This window comes from Cryptomeria japonica, chromosome 8 (genome assembly GCF_030272615.1).
Source record: "Cryptomeria japonica chromosome 8, Sugi_1.0, whole genome shotgun sequence".
Taxonomy (NCBI): Eukaryota; Viridiplantae; Streptophyta; class Pinopsida; order Cupressales; family Cupressaceae; genus Cryptomeria; species Cryptomeria japonica.
In genome coordinates this window covers 488625315-488632467 of record NC_081412.1, presented here as the reverse complement: position 1 = coordinate 488632467, position 7153 = coordinate 488625315, and the positions used below count along the sequence as shown (strand labels likewise).

Here is a 7153-nt window from a genome sequence, read left to right as displayed (position 1 = left end):
AGGCAATCATTGAGGTGAAAGAGATTGCTTTACTGGCTATGTGTTTAATTATTTACAGGTCACTCTCCATGGTTAAACTATCATCTACCTAGTCGGTTCGGTACAACATCCAGCTACCCCGAGTTTACTGATCATACTAGTTTACTGATCAATTAAGGCAAAACTAATTGCTATTTATCTGTCCCTATAGTTTGATATGATTAACTGTTTGGGTGCACAAACTGAAGCCAGCTCAGATGGGTGTCAAAGCAAACACAGTGTTCATCTGTTTTGTCCTCCATACCTTTCTCTGCATCCCTGCAGAAGGTTAGTGTCTTATATTTTCTCATTTAGGTTGATAGTGTACTATGTAACATTATTTCAAATAGTTCTTATTAAATAGTGTTATGCTTTTAGATTCAACTAAATATTATGTCCCTGATAATTGTGATTAAGTCAAATAGAATTGAAGCATTTGAAAATCTTTAGTTTTATGTTTTTGGGCCAGGAAGAAAGCAGTTATTTATGAAAGAAGCAAAGAAGAATGCGCATTGGAAGAAGTCAGATTATGACTATATAATTGTTGGGGGAGGAACAGCAGGGTGTCCTCTTGCTGCCACTCTGTCTCAGAATATGTCTGTTCTTCTCTTGGAAAGAGGTGGATCTCCATTTGGGAACTCAAATATAACTGACATTCATAATTTTTATGCAAATTTGCGTGACTATGAATCGCCCCACACGCCCACTCAGGAATTTATATCTGAGGATGGGGTGAGACTCAACTCGTTTTCCTTTTAATAACTAATTATTTTGTAGAAGTTTCAATAACAGAACGTCTAATTTTAAGATATGCAGAAACATTTATACGATGTAATGTGTAATGATAGCCTTTGATTTTAATCGTGTATGATTTTGAACTGATATTTGGGATTAGATTTGGTGATCTTTTGTCATGAGAGTGATGGATTAGATTGTAAAACATTTTGGATCAACTTAATAATCAATCATCAAGAAAATGAGAGTGATGTATTAGACAGTCAAAAAAGTTTTAATAAAAGTAGAGGGAAGAAGTTAAGTAATGATGGTTGATAATGGCATAGTGTGATGGTTAAGTTATGATATTCTGATTTTTGACTTGTTTTCTTTTTAGTGACTAATTGTTTTGTAGAACTGTCAGAAACAGATTAAATCAACATCTAGTTTTTAGATAGTGATTTTTCAGTTGCATTTGGGATTATACTTAATGTTTTGTGGTCAAGAAGAGGAAAGTGATTGATTAGATTGCAGAAGAAGTTTTAAATAATTAAATGTACGGTAGTTTTTAATTTTAATTGTATATGTTTTTTCAATTGACATTTTGGATTACAGTTAGCGATTAATCGTGAAGAAGAGGAGGGTGATGGATTAGATTGCAAAAAAAAAGTCTTAATAAAAGTAGGGGGAAGAAGTTAAGTAATGACAGTTGTTAATGGCATAGTTTGATGCTTGAATTATGGTGTTGTTATTCTTACCACCAAGGTCTAAACCTGTTTTGGGGTGGTATTATTGAATGTTCGTGTTAGAGATGAGGTCTTCCATATTTGACCTTGGGATGATATTTTTGAGTGTTCATGTTGGTCTCCCATATGTGACCTTCAAATGATATTTTTTAGTGTTCATATTAGGGATGGGATCCTCCATATATGACCTAACCAGTTCATCACTCCAATCAAAAGTGTTTACCCTCTAAAAAGACCAAAAGAAAAAAAAAGCAAGAATCCCAAAAGGGGTTAAATCAAAAGGAGAAAGACCAGTTGTTTACTATTTGGGTAATAATAATCCACTAGATTAGTTGTTTCAATGGGACCACACTATTTTTGAATAATAATAGGCGTGCTGCTCACAGTAAAGGTGTAGTTTTCAATGACTGTGATGCCTATCAATATCTGCATTTTTTTGTGAGTTGAATTCAGTAAGAGCTGCACTGGTGATTGAATTGAATAATAGTTAATTTGAGTATGTGCCAGGTGATCAATGCAAGAGCAAGAGTGTTGGGAGGAGGCACCTGCCACAATGCAGGATTTTACACCCGAGCGAGTTCAAGTGAGGTGAGGAGCATGGGATTGGAGCCAAGCTTGGTGGAGCAGTCTTATCAATGGGTGGAAAGTACAATAGCTCATCGACCAGCCCCAAACAAATGGCAGAATGCAGTAGCGGAAGCTCTCATGGAGGCAGGGGTTTCTCCTTACAATGGCTTCACATATGACCACATCCCTGGCACCAAGCTTGGTGGGACAATTTTTAATAGCACCGGACATCGCTCTACAGCTGCTGATATTCTTGTTAAACATGCCAATCCGAGAAAACTTACAGTTTTGCTGTATGCAACTGTTCAACGCCTTCTTTTTTCTACCAAAGGTATTTTACATGTTATGTTTTGCTTTCAGCAATTTTCATATGAAAGAATAGAGTAACAACTTAAATATGGAATGGGAATGGAAATGGAATTTTTTTAAGTTTTCGATATTCAATCTATTTTTAGTGTATAGATGACTCATAGTATATGAGACTACATCTATGTCACGGGGCTAGATCGACTTGTTGCCCAAACAAGCTTTTTCCTTCCAAAGGAGGTCTAATCTCATGCGGCACTAGCAAACCTTACTCGTGACTCCCATTGCAGACAAGCCCTTTCTTGCTCCCAGACTACGCGTTCCTTTTTCAAGTGTCCACCACCTGACCACATTAACAAACACACCTACGGAATAAAAGCGCATGCCAACCCTCTTGCAGGTCTCCTTCGTCCCGATGCTCCTAGCACTCCCTTCAAGTCCCTGACTCTACTCTAGTACTATCTTGTCGCACCACCCTTGCACCCTTGGGTACAAGCTTACAGGTCTTCTCCATGCCTTCATCTCCCAAGTCCCCCATAAGACCCTGACTACTAACACTGACCACATCTGGAACTCCTTAAGCCCTCTGGTTCCAACTTTGCACACTCCTTGAGCATGCTCTGTACTCCCACAGCACTGGCGCCCCATGTTGGCCTCCCTCAGCTCATTAGAACCCTCAAGCACCAACCATACCTCATGGGACGACTAGACTCCCTGAGCTAGCTTCATGCTCATCCATCCAAGCTTCGACTGCATTGGGCCCCTGGCCTATGTCTACATGACTTCGCTGGAGAACCCTGTTCCATGTACATCCTATGCACACTAACCAACTCCATGCAAACACCCAGTCTAAGCTCCTTGGACTCACAGATCACCTTGCACTCCTACTTGGGCTCCAAGCTCTTCGCTCCATGATCCAACCCAATATCCTTGGTCACTGAACTCTCCTTCAACTCGGTTGTGCTCCTAGAACAACTCGCCTATGGACCATGTCCTCTTTTCAGTCATGCAACTCATCCATCTTCGTCTCCCTCCCGATGGCTCGGCTCAACCTGAGCACACTTTCGAAACCTTGTCCCTATTGCCACATTCGACCCCCACTCTAGGGCCTTGAGATCTCGAACCTCAATGCAAATTCCACTTCAGGTAACCTAGGTGCATGCCCAGCACATCACCCCACTTGTTCCACAAGACACATGGACATCTGGCTCTGCAACTCAACCCACATAGCTTGCCCAACTCTCGAGCTCCAACATTCTGACATAGATAGCCCATTGCGCGCCCATCCCCCTTACAAGATCTTGGGTACTCTGTTTCCCCAACCGGGACAATCCATTGCGTGATCGTCCTCCTCGCAAGGGCCTAGGTACTCCGCTTCGCTAGTTCTCGGGTCATAGACGACTCCTCGGGAGTCATCCCCAACATTGGCTCAGCTACTCCGCTTCACTGAGATAAGGACCATGAGTATGCACCCACCAATCAACCTCACCATCTAATGGTAAGGCGGGGTTACTCTACTTCACCCCTAATATCCATGTATAACCTCTATCTCCCTGAGACTAGAGGGCAGGGTTGCTCTTCTTCACCCCTAGGAGGAGGTGTTTGCCTCAGACCACCTTGGTGCACTCCTGGCACTCAGCTATTTTTTTCAACCAATCCCCCATATATAAGTTTTTTGTCCAATTCCCACACATTTGTAGTTTGAGACCTCCCCACGATCTTCCACCACAATGCACACCTCATTGGAATCGGATAGGGACTTACACCCTACAAGACTACCTGACTCCTTGTGCTCCCTGTACTTGAGACACCAGCCCCTTACAATCTACACTTCTAATATATAGAAGACATCTAACTGTGCTTCTCTTAGGAAGTGTACATACCCTACTTCTATAGAAATTGGATATCTTTGAATGAAATTTTCGTATAGTTTTTGATACTCACTCGACTTATAGTATATGAGGCTATCCTATACTCCCAATATACAGTAGGCGTCTAACTGTGCTTCTAATAAAAAGTGTGCATACCCTATTCCTGCAGAATTTGAATTTCTTTAAATGAAATTCTCTTATAGTTTTTGATACTCGATCTGTTTTCGAACAAATGACTGATAGTATATGATAATGAGGCTATCCTATACTCCAAGATACAGGAGGCATCTAATTGTGCTTCTAATAGGAAGTGTACATATCCTACTCCTGCAGAATTTGAATTTCTTTGAATAAAATTTTCTTATAGTATTCAATACTCAATCTGTTTGTGGTCTACAAATGTCTTATAGTATGAAACTACCCTGAACTCCCAATATACCCAGTATTTCTAATAGAAAGTATCCATACCAACCCTTGCAAAATTTGAATTTCTTTAAACAGAATTTTCTTATAATTTTAGATACTCATTCTGTTTTTGGTCTACATATGACTTATAGTATATAAGACTATCCTGTACTCCCATTATACAAGAAACATCTAACTGTACTTTTAATAGGAAGCGTATATACCCTACTTTGTAGAACTTGAATTTCTTTAAATAGAATACGTTTATAGTCTTCAATAGAATCAATACTAAATCTGTTTTCAGTTTGAGGGCATAGCCCGCTGCTCCGGTTCTGAATCCACTTAAGGTGGAGTCTACAGCAACTGATCGAGATGCAGTTCACCCCGATTCAATTGTGGTTATAACCTATAATTTACAGATAACTTGTAGTATATGAAATTACCCTATAATCCCAATAAATAAAAGACATCTAACCACGCTTCTAATAGAAAGTGTAGATACCCTGCCCCTGCAGAGTTTGAACCTTTTTATAATTTGATTTGGAAGTTTGGTGGGTATGCTCTACAGGAAAATCAAGGCCAAAAGCGTATGGGGTTGTTTTCAGAGATAGAGATGGAGCTGAGCATCGAGTCCTGTTGAAGAAAGGTAACAGTGAGGTTATAATCTCTGCAGGGGCTCTAGGAAGCCCATAGCTGCTTATGCTCAGCGGGATCGGACCTGCAGAAGAATTGAAGAACATGGGAATACGAGTGATAATGGACCAGCCTGAAGTTGGGAAGAATATGGCCGACAACCCCATGAATCCCATTTTTGTTCCATCTGCAGTTCCTCTCGAGCTCTCTCTCATACAAGTTGTAGGTATCACCAAATTTGGATCCTTCATAGAGGCATCCAGTGGATATGGATTATCTTCTGAGGTACGTATTCAAACATTATTCATTTCATGTATAGATAGATGTATGTCTGTCTATGCTGCGACTAATTTGCACCCTGTGGTGGAAAACAGAACATAATGAATAAGGGAGGAATTATTCTAGAGAAGGTGAGCGGTCCACATTCCAGGGGCTATCTGAGATTGAACAGCACCAATGCTGGAGACAACCCAGTTGTGAAATTCAATTATTTTGAGCACCCAGTGGATCTGCAGAGGTGTGTGAAAGGAATAAGGACCATTGAAAAGATCATAATATCCCGTCCTATGAAACAATTCATACCCCCCAATGTAAACCTGACCCAGATCATGAGTTCAACCTTTCAACATCCTATAAACTTGATACCAAGGAAAACAGGGGATTGGGATTCATTAAAACAGTTCTGTAAGGATAGAGTGACAACAATTTGGCATTACCATGAAGGATGTCAGGTGGGTAGTGTTGTTGATGGAGAGTATAAACTCATTGGAGCAGATGGTGTTCGAGTCATTGATGGATCCACATTTCTTTTCTCTCCAGGAACTAATCCTCAGGCCACTGTATTGATGCTTGGAAGGTGTGTTTGAATTTTATTTTATTTTAATTTCTTTACTTTTGGACAGATGTTCTTCCAATCAAATTCACTAGGTTTGCTTCAGTTCATAATGATCTCAAGATTTTGTTTCTGGATTTGATTATGTATGTTTTTTCTGTCAATGTTTCTGATTAAACTCTATGATTCATAAGGGCCGATAGTTAGAAAAAAAAATGAATCATCAAATTTAATTTGAAATGGCTAGCAACAAAAAAAACATACATAGTCAAATTCAGAAACAAAATCTTGATATGTTCTTCTGATATTTGTAATTTTTTATATATAATCTATGGTTTTGTGATTGTGCAGATACATGGGAGTGAGGATCTTGAGAGAACGATTGGGCAGATCTACCAAAGTATAATTTGCAGTGCCTAACATAGAGCGCCTCCCTAATTCTCTTATTCATTTATGGCATTCTCTTTACAAAATGCCCATGCAACATCTAGGAAGTACATTTGGTCGTATTTATTAATTAATTAAAAATAGAAAAATTGTTGTATTTTAATTTTCAATTAATTAATAAATATGATCAAAAGTGCATCAGAGGTGTTGCATGGACTTTGCCTTCTCTTTAGGGGTATGTGGCTAAAGGCAACATGGTTATTTGATAGGCTTACCACTTAATACTATAGTGTGCCAAAGTTATGCTTCTTAGTGGATGTATTTTTAGTTCAACTATTAATATGATTTATACCTTTAAAGAGCAGTACATCACTATGTGAAAGGCGAAATGGTTCTTTAATTGGCTCGCCACTTAATAGCTTACTAAAGTTAGGCTCTCTAAGTGGATGTGAATTTAGTTCAACTATTAATATAATTTATACATTTAAATAGAAATACATCACTATGTGAAAAGCAACATGGTTCTTTAATAGGCTCGTCATACTTTTTCTATTTCAAATATCATTTTTCTTTTTGAGTTGGTGGCAACGTTATCATTTATGAAAAAAATAATACTACATACATTCACAAAAAAGATGGGTGGATATTCACGTCAGGTTTTTTATTTGTACATA

At 38.9% G+C, this 7153-nt stretch overlaps 1 pseudogene; it reads left to right on the top strand.

Annotated features, from left to right (window-relative positions):
* The first annotated feature begins 220 nt into the window (after positions 1-220).
* LOC131077266 (protein HOTHEAD-like) lies at positions 221-6846 on the top strand (annotated as a pseudogene).
* The last annotated feature ends 307 nt before the right edge of the window (positions 6847-7153 follow it).